Raw genomic sequence first — 11,952 nt, 5'->3', positions numbered from 1 at the left:
CTCGAAAACCACTGGGGGAATTGACACGAAATTTGGACACGATACACCTAACAACCCAATGTATGTCCTCCACTCAAAAAACCCCCCAAAGAAACAGCAGAAACCCCAAAAACCACACAAGGGAAGAGCGGCCATTACATCATTGAGAACCAAGGGCGTGCGCATGCACGGCCATACAAACAGAACTGGCACAGTGAATTGGCACTGAGCTTCCTCCCTCAGGGCAGCATACTCAAGAGCCTATCCCGCACACATGGCCACACACACACAACTTCGCCTTCCCCTTGTCCTTTGCTTTTTCTTTTAAAGGTGAAGAAAGCAGGTGAAAAAGAGGCATTTCGCCCTGACGGTTGTGTGTGAGAGAGAGAGGGGGGGGGGGGAAGGAATCTCGCAAGGGTTGCAATCCCTCCTCCTTTCCCCTTCCAGCAGCTTGCTTTCCTTCTCATTCCTCCTTCTCATGCCTCTTTCCTTATCTCCCTCGCTCCTTCCCCTTGAACTTCCCAGGCAATCTCCATGGCCGCCATGACCCCTTCCTCTTCACCTTCCTCCTTGCCTGCTGTGGCGACGGAGGAAAGAGAGAAAGGAAGAAGGGAGGAAAGAAAGAAGGAAGCATGGGAAAGAGGGGGAGAGCACCTTGCACAGCCTGTGAGAGAGAGAGGCAACCTCCTCTCTTCCCTCCTCTTGGCTCTTCCTGTTGCCTTTGCAAGGTGGGCACTTCCAAGTCTTCCAGCCCCCACCAAGCTTCTGAGGCAGGAGAGAGTCTGAAGGGAGACCCACATAGAGGAAGAAGAGGAGAAGGAGGAGGAGGCAGAAGCACAGGCAGCAGTAGCAGTGGACCCCAGGCTCCGAGCCTGTCACAGCCGTTTCCGTTGCAACTTGGTGGGGATGGTGAAGCCAAGCAAAGCAGGGGGGAGCCAAGAGCTGGGGGGGGGGGCAGAGCCCGACCAATGAGGGGGGTCTGCCCCTGTCAGGGAGGGAGGACAGTTGGGAAGGTAGCGTAGGATATCTATAGTCCCACAGTTTGTTCATGAAACAAAACACACAATAGCATATCCACACTCTGTGTGTGTATAGGTTAAAGCTAAAGGTTTTCCCCGACATTAAATCATAGAATCAAAGAGTTGGAAGAGACCTCATGGGCCATCCAGTCCAACCCCCTGCCAAGAAGCAGGAATATTGCATTCAAATCACCCCTGACAGATGGCCATCCAGCCTCTGTTTAAAAGCTTCCAAAGAAGGAGTATCCACTACACTCCGGGGCAGAGAGTTCCACTGCTGAACGGCTCTCACAGTCAGGAAGTTCTTCCTCGTGTTCAGATGGAATCTCCTCTCTTGTAGTCTGAAGCCATTGTTCCACATCCTAGTCTCCAGGGAAGCAGAAAACAAGCTTGCTCCCTCCTCCCTGTGGCTTCCTCTCACATATTTATACATGGCTATCATATCTCCTCTCAGCTTCTCTTCTTCAGGCTAAACATGCCCAGCTCCTTAAGCCGCTCCTCATAGGGCTTGTTCTCCAGACCCTTGATCATTTTAGTCGCCCTCCTCTGGACACATTCCAGATTGTCAATATCTCTCTTGAATTGTGGTGCCCAGAATTGGACACACTATTCCAGGTGTGGTCAAACCAGAGCAGAATAGAGGGGGAGCATGACTTCCCTAGATCTAGACACTATGCTCCTATTGATGCAGGCCAAAATCCCATTGGCTTTTTTGCCGCCACATCAATTGTTGGCTCATGTTTAACTTGTTGTCCACGAGGACTCCAAGATCTTTTTCACATGTACTGCTCTCGAGCCCCATTCTATATCTTTGCATTTCGTTTTTCCTGCCAAAGTGGAGTATCTTGCATTTGTCCCTATTGAACTTCATTTTGTTAGTTTTGGCCCATCTCTCTAATCATGATCGTTTTGAATACTGCTCCTGTCCTCTGGAGTATTGGCTATCCCTCCCAGTTTGGTGTCGTCTGCAAACTTGATGATCCTGCCTTCTAACCCTTCATCTAAGTCATTAATAAAGATGTGGAACAGGACGGAACCCTGCGGCACTCCGCTCGTCACTTCTTTCCAGGATGAAGAGGAAGCATTGGTGAGCACCCTCTGGGTTTGTCCATTTAACCAATTACAGATCCACTTCACCGTAGTTTTGCCTAGCCCACATTGGACTAGTTTCCACATTGGACTAGTTTCCATTAGGCCTGTCGGTTTCGTTTCGTTAATTCGTTATTTCGTATTAAAATCGTTATTTTTTGCATATCCGAAGCGATATCAAAACATATTTTTAAACCCGGAAGGGTTTAAAAATATCGAAGCAGCAGCCCCATGTATTTTACGAGCTGAAGCTCCGCTCGTTAATGGCATGGAGGCTGCTGCTGAGCGCGCCATCCGGCTCTGGCTCCTCCTCTTCCTCCGGAGCCCATTGGATGGCGCGCGCGCGCGCTCACAAGCGGCCTCCGCGCGCCATCCGGCTCTGGCTCCTGCGCCCCCCTCCTCCTCCTCCTCCTCCTCCTCTTCCTCCCAGCTGGGAGGAAGAGGAGGAGGAGGAGGAGGAGGAGGAGGGGGGCGCAGGAGCCGGAGCCCATTGGATGGCGCGCGCGGGCTCACAAGCGGCCTCCGCGCGCCATCCGGCTCTGGCTCCTCCTCTTCCTCCGGAGCCCATTGGATGGCGCGCGCGCGCGCTCACAAGCGGCCTCCGCGCGCCATCCGGCTCTGGCTCCTGCGCCCCCCTCCTCCTCCTCCTCCTCCTCCTCTTCCTCCCAGCTGGGAGGAAGAGGAGGAGGAGGAGGAGGAGGAGGGGGGCGCAGGAGCCGGAGCCCATTGGATGGCGCGCGCGGGCTCACAAGCGGCCTCCGCGCGCCATCCGGCTCTGGCTCCTCCTCTTCCTCCGGAGCCCATTGGATGGCGCGCGCGCGCTCACAAGCGGCCTCCGCGCGCCATCCGGCTCTGGCTCCTGCGCCCCCCTCCTCCTCCTCCTCCTCCTCCTCTTCCTCCCAGCTGGGAGGAAGAGGAGGAGGAGGAGGAGGAGGAGGAGGGGGGCGCAGGAGCCGGAGCCCATTGGATGGCGCGCGCGGGCTCACAAGCGGCCTCCGCGCGCCATCCGGCTCTGGCTCCTCCTCTTCCTCCGGAGCCCATTGGATGGCGCGCGCGCGCTCACAAGCGGCCTCCGCGCGCCATCCGGCTTGTGTGACTTTTCAGGGCTGTATGACCATGTTCCAGAAGCATTCTCTCCTGACATTTTGCCCACATCTATGGCAGGCATCCTCAGAGGTCTGTTGGAAACTAGGCAAATGGTGAGTTATATATCATCTAATATTATCTATGGAATGTCCAGGGTGGGAGAAAGCCATTCAATGCTAATCAAGGTGACCATTACTGCAACATTCACACTTAGCCTGTTTGATCAAGAAATTTTTTTTTTCTAAAATGTTTTGTAAATAATAACGAAAATTCGTAAATAACAAAACATTTTTTTGGAAAGTTTTGTAAATATTTTAAATATCGAAACAAAAAAACACCCCAATTAAGAATCGAATTTAGAAACAAATTTTTTCTTGATCAAACAGGCCTAGTTTCCATGCCAGAAGGTCATGGGGGACCTTGTCGAAGGCCTTACTGAAATCCAGGTACGCTACATCCACGGCATTCCCTGCATCTACCCAGCTTGTAACACTATCGAAAAAAAGAGATCACATTAGTCTGGCATGACTTGTTTTTGATAAATCCATGTTGACTATTAGCGATGACTGCATTTGTTTCTAAGTGTTTGCAGACCACTTCCTTAACAATCTTTTCCAGAATCTTGCCTGGTATTGACGTGAGGCTGACTGGACGGTCATGTCCAGTCATGTCCAACTCTGGGACTCTGGTGCTCATCTCCATTTTTTAGCTGAAGAGCCAGCGTTGTCCATAGACACCTCCAAAGTCATGTGGCCACTGGCATGACTGCATGGAGCACCCTTACCTTCCTGCCAGAGTGGTACCTATTGCTCTACTCACATTTGCATGTTTTTGAACTGCTATATGAATTGAAAATCATTCTATCGATCTATCTTTTACAACTTGGCAACATACACATGTTGGCAGAGCAACAGTGAGTGTGTATGGGTGTGTGGAGTTGTGAAAATATAGTGGAATTAATGCACATACAAAATCATCCCCATAATAACCCCTCAAGACACGCACTCCAGCAGAGCCACTTATTTCCCATGACTGTGTGTATTTGAGGGGAGAATTGAGGAAATATAGTAAAATTAACATCCATGTAGGTATTCTCCACAACTTCCTTTCAACATAGACATTACCATATTATCCACACCCATATGTGTATGCATGTGTGTGTGCATGCACTACATCTCCCCGCAAAGGAAGGAGACAAAGAGCAAGGGAAGGTTGGCCACAGCAACGCGTGGCGGGTACAGCTAGTAAAACAATATCTTCGGTGAGTCCTCTTCATTCAACAGTGATATGCAGACTTGTAATAAAAACAATATACAGTCTCTCTTTCTCAGTTGTCCGTAGAGTGACCTTGTCTTGCCGTAAACAAATTTTATCTTCAGGATGCTTACAGAACTGCTCCTGGCACCAAACAAAGGTTTTTCAGCTCAGAACGAACCCTCAAGCAAAGCAGCAGCAGTAGTAATTTTATTGATTAGCCCTTAGGCCATATCACAATAAGAAACAGAACAAGGCCTGACAAGACCTGATCACACTCCACGTAGAAAGTTAAAATAAGACACTTATAATAATACAGTAAATACATATGATAAGACATGATAAAACTGATAAACCGATCAAGCTGAGTATATACATCATATTTCATTATCACCCCTACAATTTACCCCAATCAGCCCTACATATGTGGTTCTCAGATGTATTGTTTTGCTTAAGTACAGAGCTGTTTTATATGTTATTTTTGGGTCTTGGCCACACATAAAATATGTTGTTCTGATGTGAGAATCCCAATACATTGTCCGTTTGATATATGGACCAAGGTGGAAGTCTCTCACCTTTTGCTCAAGCAAAGCATAGAACACAATGCTGAAATACAAACACATAGTGGCTTTCTATATACATGAGATAACAATACACTCAATTATCCCATCAATTAACTGTGTCAGCTGCAACAGAAACAGCCCTGATCCTTTCCAAAAATTGCGTTGCAAATCCTTAGTAGCAACAGCTTCCATAAATATTGAACTGCTTTACATGCTTTACATATAAATCTCAAGAATAGTTTGTCCTTCAGGCTTTAACAAAAACCTAGTACTGGAATCAACTAGAGTTTACCTGTACATGACATCTCCGACATAATACAACCCACCTCCTTCAAATAATACTACTATTATGTAGTCCGACATAATACAACCCACCTCCTTCAAATGCTGATCTAGGCATTCAAGAGGATATATCATTTCAAGGGAAGACTCCCTCTATAGAGATAACTAGTACAGCTAGTTAAGGGGTTTCTGGTAAACCATTCCTCACTGCTTTGGCTATCTGCAGGGGAGGCGTTTATTTGCAAGACTTATGTAATTTCATTTATACCATGCTTGCATCGATTCAGTCCCAGATAATATACACGGTTCTGAGGCATAGGCAGACTTGAGTGGTTTCATGTCTTCTTGACGACGACTCTTGTCTTCGCAGGTTGTGATGGTGGTGATCTCTTCAATCCAGAACGAATTTGTATCCGATCCAAGCTTCTTAAACTGTTGCCAGACAACAAACCTCTTGTGCAAAACCACGAAGACAGGTGTAAGGTGTCTTCCATGCCTAATTCTGTGAAAGTAAATTTTGTGAAGTGTGAAGAATCCAATGATGACGAGGAGAAGTCTGAGAGAGAGATGTTTTGGGTGCCCAAAGGAGAAGTGCCCAAAGTTGGATTGGCCCATTCAGAACAAAGTTCTAAGCAAAATGAAGCTGTACAGCTGGGTAATTTGGAAATGCCCAAATGGGAGAACTTTTTTCGGCGTAACATGGAAGATACAGATACTTCCGAACATGAGGACAGTGATCTGCCACCTACAGATCTAACCGATCCAGACTCACTGAGTCTGTTCAGTGACAGTGACTCGACTCATATCTCCTCCCAAAACTCTTCTCAGTCAACACATATATCTCAAGAAGAAGGGTTGGATAGCCAGGCGGATACTCTACTCATATGTACCCAACAACGAAGGCATCTTGAGCTCAGCTATTTCAAGAAGTGACTAAACAAGGCAATGTTTTATATACATTTTAGAGAAAACAATGCACACCTTTGAAATGTTAAGTGTGGAATGGAAAGTCAGAGCCCAGTAAATGAATGTACAGCAGGCCTGTACTTTATGGGGGTTAAGGGCACAGAACCCTTATGAAAGAGGAAAAATGTGTTACGCTAAAAGACTTAAAGAGATTCCCAGAGGTATTTTATAGGAATATCTAGGTCTTCTAGCAAAAATATGGTCATTAGCAAGGATATATTGATCATTGAATTGGAGCTAAACTTGAGAACATATTACATCCACAGATACGGAAGATCGATTGTAGGCAGACAGAATTAGCACGAGACATGAGTAAACAGGAAGATAAATGTATTGTCGAAGGCTTTCATGACCGGAATCACTGGGTTTGTGTACGTTTTTTCGGGCTATATGGCCATGTTCTAGAGGCATTCTCTCCTGACCTTTCGCCTCCATCTATGGCAAGCATCCTCAGAGGTAGTGAGGTTTAAATGTAATTAATTTGGATTTGTTATCCTAGGTTAGTCGCCATACTACTGGTCCCATCAGTGTCAGAGTTTGGGTCAAAGGTTCAGGGCCCAGATTGAGTGAGACGGTTGGTTACCATAATTTGCAATAATGAAAAGTATCCACAGAGCTGGGGTAGGTTTTTTTCAGGCTATATGGCCATGTTCTATAGGCATTCTCTCCTGATGCCTGCATCTATGGCACGCATCCTCAGAGGTAATGAGATCTGTTGGAACTAGGAAAATTGGTTTATATATCTGTGGAATGACCAGGTTGGGACAAAGGACTCTTGTATGTTGGAGCTAGGTGTGAACGTTTCACCTGACCACCTTGATTAGCATTTGATGGCCTGGCAGTGCCTGGGGCAATCTTTTCTTGAGAGGCGATTAGATGTCCTTGTTTGTTTCCTCTCTGTTGTTTTGCTGTTGTACTTTTAGAGGGTTTTTTTTAATACTGGTAGCCAGATTTTGTTCATTTTCATGGTTTCCTCCTTTCTGTTGAAATTGTCCACATGCTTGTGGATTTCAATGGCTTCTCTGTAGTCTGACATGGTGGTTGTTGGTGTGGTCCAGCATTTCTGTGTTCTCATATAATATGCTGTGTCCAGGTTGGTTCATCGGGTTCTCTACTATGGCTGACTTCTCTGGTTGAAGTAGTCTGCAGTGCCTTTCATGTTCCTTGATTCGTGTTTGGGCAATGCTGCGTTTGGTGGTCCCTATGTAGACTTGTCCACAGCTGCATGGTACACGGTAGACTCCTGCAGAAGTGAGAGGATCCCTCATGTCCTTTGCTGAACGTAGCCTTTGTTGGAAGAGAAATCATGGTCATTCAGTCTTGAGACCCAGCTAAGTAGCTCTACTTTCATGGGAAGATCCCTAAACCACATCAGTTTGGCAACATGTAGAAAAACCTGGCTAAAATTTACATTGATGGCAGGGAGGGGAAACCATCAAGTTTTCTATTCTCAATAGAGAGCAGCCGTCCTGAATCATGAATCCAGGCCAGTGATCCATGTGCAGCTTCACTTAGTGCCTCTGAATCCCCAGGTTCCTAATTTGTTCCTGTGTCATCCAACTTGCATACGAAGGCGTTCTTTGATATTTTGAAAATGTCTGACAGCAACATACAAAGTTAAAACATTAGAAAATGGCTATGTGGATTTTAACAGTTTACTATGTTCCATGCATTGTTCAGCTGGCCAAATTATAGAAGATTTGACAGTACTTGTCTACAGAAATATTTCAATGTGTGCGTTTAAATAATTTTTCTACCCAGTCAGTAAAGTACTGTATTTGTTAGTCTTGCCTCGCAATTCAGAAAGTTTCTGTATTTTGTCATAACAACAGTATTCTTTAAGAGTTTGCAAAGCTGTTTCTACTGTGATCTTTTTTTTAAAAGTAATTCCACCTTGAAAGCAGGGACATATAGGGAAAGTAGTATAGCTACGGGAAGGAGGATGCTTGACATGGAAGTCATGATTACAAAAAGTTTGGTAGAAGATTTATTGTCCTTTTTGTATTCTCCATCCAGTGACTGATTGTTTGCACTCAATTTATTAAATGCCATGGCTTAAAAAATAGCTGACTACATTACTTTTTTCCTCTAAGTTAGTGGTTCTCAACCTGGCGGTCGGGACCCCTGGGGGGGTCGCGAGGGGGTGTCAAAGGGGTCGCCTAAGACCAGGGGTCCCCAAACTACGGCCTGCGGGCTATATGCAGCCCGCCAAGGGCATTTCTCCAGCCCGCCTGGCCTGGCCTGGCCACGCCCACCCGGCGTCGCTCCACCAATTGCGGACACCCTCTGCTCCGGCCGCTCTGCCTGTGTGGGAGGGAGAAGCCTCCCTAGTGGGTCCTCTGCAGGGTGGGCGTGGCCAGAGAACACCGGCTTGGTGAAGGCAGGTGAACTACAACTCCAAAACTCAAGGTCAATGTCCACTAAACCCAGTATTTTCTGTTGTTCATGGGAGTTCTGTGTACCAAGACTGGTTTAATTCCATCATTGGTGGAGTTCAGAATGCTCTTTGATTGAACTATAAATCCCAGTAAATAAAACCCCCAAACGCCATCAGTGTTCACATTTGGACATGTTGAGTATCAGTGCCAAGTTTGGTCCAGATCTATCATTGCGTCCACAGTGATTTATGGAGGCAGGTGAACTACAACTCCAAAACCAAAGGACACTGCCCACCAAACCCTTCCAGTATTTTCTGTTGGTCATGGGAGAACTGTGTGCCAAGTTTGGTTCAATTCCATCGTTGATGGGGTTCAGAATGCTCTTTTGATTGTAAGTGAACTATAAATCCCAGCAATTACAACTCCCAAATGTCAAGATTCTATTTTCCCCAAACTCCACCAGTGTTCAAATTTGGGCATATTGAGTATTCGTGTAGAGTTTGCTCCAGATCCATCATTGTTTGAGTCCACAGTGATCTCTGAATGTAGGTGAACTACAACTCCAAAACGAAAGGACACTGCCCACCAAACCTTTCCAGTATTTTCAGTTGGTCATGGGAGAACTGTGTGCCAAGTTTGGTTCAATTCCATCGTTGGTGGGGTTCAAAATGCTCTGTGATTGTAGTTTATTTACTTTATTTACTTTATTTGTATACCGCTGTTCTCAGCCCTTAGGCGACTCACAGCGGTTAACTATAAATCCCAGCAACTACAACTCCCAAATGACAAAATCATTTTTTTGTGTGAAGGACATACATTGGGTTGTTAGGTGTCTTGTGTCCAAAATTGGTGTCAATTCGTCCCGTGGTTTTTGAGTTCTGTTAATCCCACAAACGAACATTACATTTTTATTTATATAGAAGTGTGGGTTTTTGTTTTTTGATTTTGGGGGGGGGGGGGGTTGCACTGCAAATAATATATGTGCAGAGTGCATAGGAATTCATTCATTTTTTTCAAATTATAATCCGGCCCTCCAACAGTTTGCGGGACTGTGACCCGGCCCTCTGTTCAAAATGTTTGGGGACCCCTGCCTAAGACCATCAGAAAAACACAGTATTTTCTGTTGGTTATGGGGTTTCTGTGTGGGAAGTTTGGCCTAATTCTATCTTTGATGCGGTTCAGAATGCTCTTTGATTGTAGGTGAACTATAAATCCCAGCAACTACAACTCCCAAATGTCAAGGTCTATTTTCCTCAAACGCCACCAGTGTCCACATTTGGGCATATTGAGCATCTGTGCCAGGTTTGGTCCAGATCCATCCTAGCTTGACTCTGGATGTAGGTGAACTACAACTTCCAAACTCAAGGTCAATGCCCACCAAACTCTTCCAGTATTTTCTGTTTGTCACGGGAGTTCTGTGTGCCAAGTTTGGTTCAATTCCATCACTGGTGGAGTTCAGAATGCTCTTTGATTGTAGCTGAACTATAAATCCCAGCAACTACAACTCCCAAATGTCAAGGTCTATTTTCCTCAAACGCCACCAGTGTCCACATTTGGGCATATTGAGCATCTGTGCCAGGTTTGGTCCAGATCCATCCTAGCTTGACTCTGGATGTAGGTGAACTACAACTTCCAAACTCAAGGTCAATGCCCACCAAACTCTTCCAGTATTTTCTGTTTGTCACGGGAGTTCTGTGTGCCAAGTTTGGTTCAGTTCCATCACTGGTGGAGTTCAGAATGCTCTTTGATTGTAGCTGAACTATAAATCCCAGCAACTACAACTCCCAAATGTCAAGGTCTATTTTCCCCAAACGCCACCAGTGTCCACATTTGGGCATATTGAGTATCTGTGCCAGGTTTGGTCCAGATCCATCCTAGCTTGACTCTCTGGATGTAGGTGAACTACAACTTCCAAACTCAAGGTCAATGCCCACCAAACTCTTCCAGTATTTTCTGTTGGTCACGGGAGTTCTGTGTGCCAAGTTTGGTTCAATTCCATCACTGGTGGAGTTCAGAATGCTCTTTGATTGCAGGTGAACTATAAATCCAAGCAGCTACATCTCCCAAATGACAAAATCCATCCTCACCCCCCCCCCCCCCCAAAAAAAAGCCCTCACCAGTATTCAAATGTGGGCATATTGGGTATTTGTGCCAAATTTGGTCCAGTGAATTAAAATACATCATTTACATTATGATTTATAACAGTAGCAAATTTACAGTTATGAAAGTAGTAACGAAAATGTTATTGTTGGAGGTCACCACAACACGAGGAACAGTATTAAGAGGTCGTGGCATTAAGAAGGTTGAGAACCACTGCTCTAAGCTTTCTGACTGCTTGCAGCTATCTTGACTACTAGTACGACAAGGTTTCTGTCCTCCCACCAAAATGGTTTATCTAAATTCCTTGGTTTCTACGACTAAATGGTACCCTAAACTTAATCAAAGATTGACAATGGTCTTATATATCCTTGTTTGTAGATTTATTTGTCGTGTCAGAACAACCAGTCAAATTATATTACATTTCTAACAGAACAAAGCAAACAAGCAGATTACAAAATTTGTGAGTATGAGAGTTGATTAAATGTCCTTTGACCAGTATCTGGCCACTTGGAGTGCTTCTGGTGTTGCTGCAAGAAGGTCCTCCATGGCGCATGTGGCAGAGCTCAGGGTGCATTGCAGCAGGTGGTCAGTGGTTTGCTCCTCTCCACAATCACATGTCGAGGATTCCACTTTGTAGCCCCATTTCTGAAGGTTGGCTCTGCATCTCGTGGTCCCAGAGCGCAGTCTGTTTAGTGCATTCCAGGTCGCCCAGTCCTCTGTGTGCCCAGGAGGGAGTCTCTCATTTGGTATCAGCCATTGGTTGAGGTTCTGGGTTTGAGCCTGCCACTTTTGGACTCTCGCTTGCTGAGGTGTTCCAGTGAGTGTCTCTGTAGATCTTAGAAAACTATTTCTAGATTTAAGTCGTTGACGTGCTGGCTGATACCCAAACAGGGGATGAGCTGGAGATGTCTCTGCCTTGGTCCTTTCACTATTGGCTGCTACTTCCCGGCGGATGTCAGGTGGTGCAATACCGGCTAGACAGTGTAATTTCTCCAGTGGTGTAGGGCGCAGGCACCCCGTGATAATGCGGCATGTCTCATTAAGAGCCACATCCACTGCTTTAGTGTGGTGAGATGTGTTCCACACTGGGTATGCATACTCAGCAGGGCAGATGTCTTCACTGTGTCTGGTTGTGATCCCCAGGTTGTGCCAGTCAGCTTTCGTATGATATTGTTTCTAGCACCCACTTTTTGCTTGATGTTCAGGCAGTGCTTCTTGTAGGTCAGAGCACGGTCC

Source organism: Anolis sagrei, chromosome 5 (assembly GCF_037176765.1).
Source record: "Anolis sagrei isolate rAnoSag1 chromosome 5, rAnoSag1.mat, whole genome shotgun sequence".
NCBI classification, from domain to species: Eukaryota; Metazoa; Chordata; class Lepidosauria; order Squamata; family Dactyloidae; genus Anolis; species Anolis sagrei.
Note: the sequence above shows the minus strand (reverse complement) of the source record.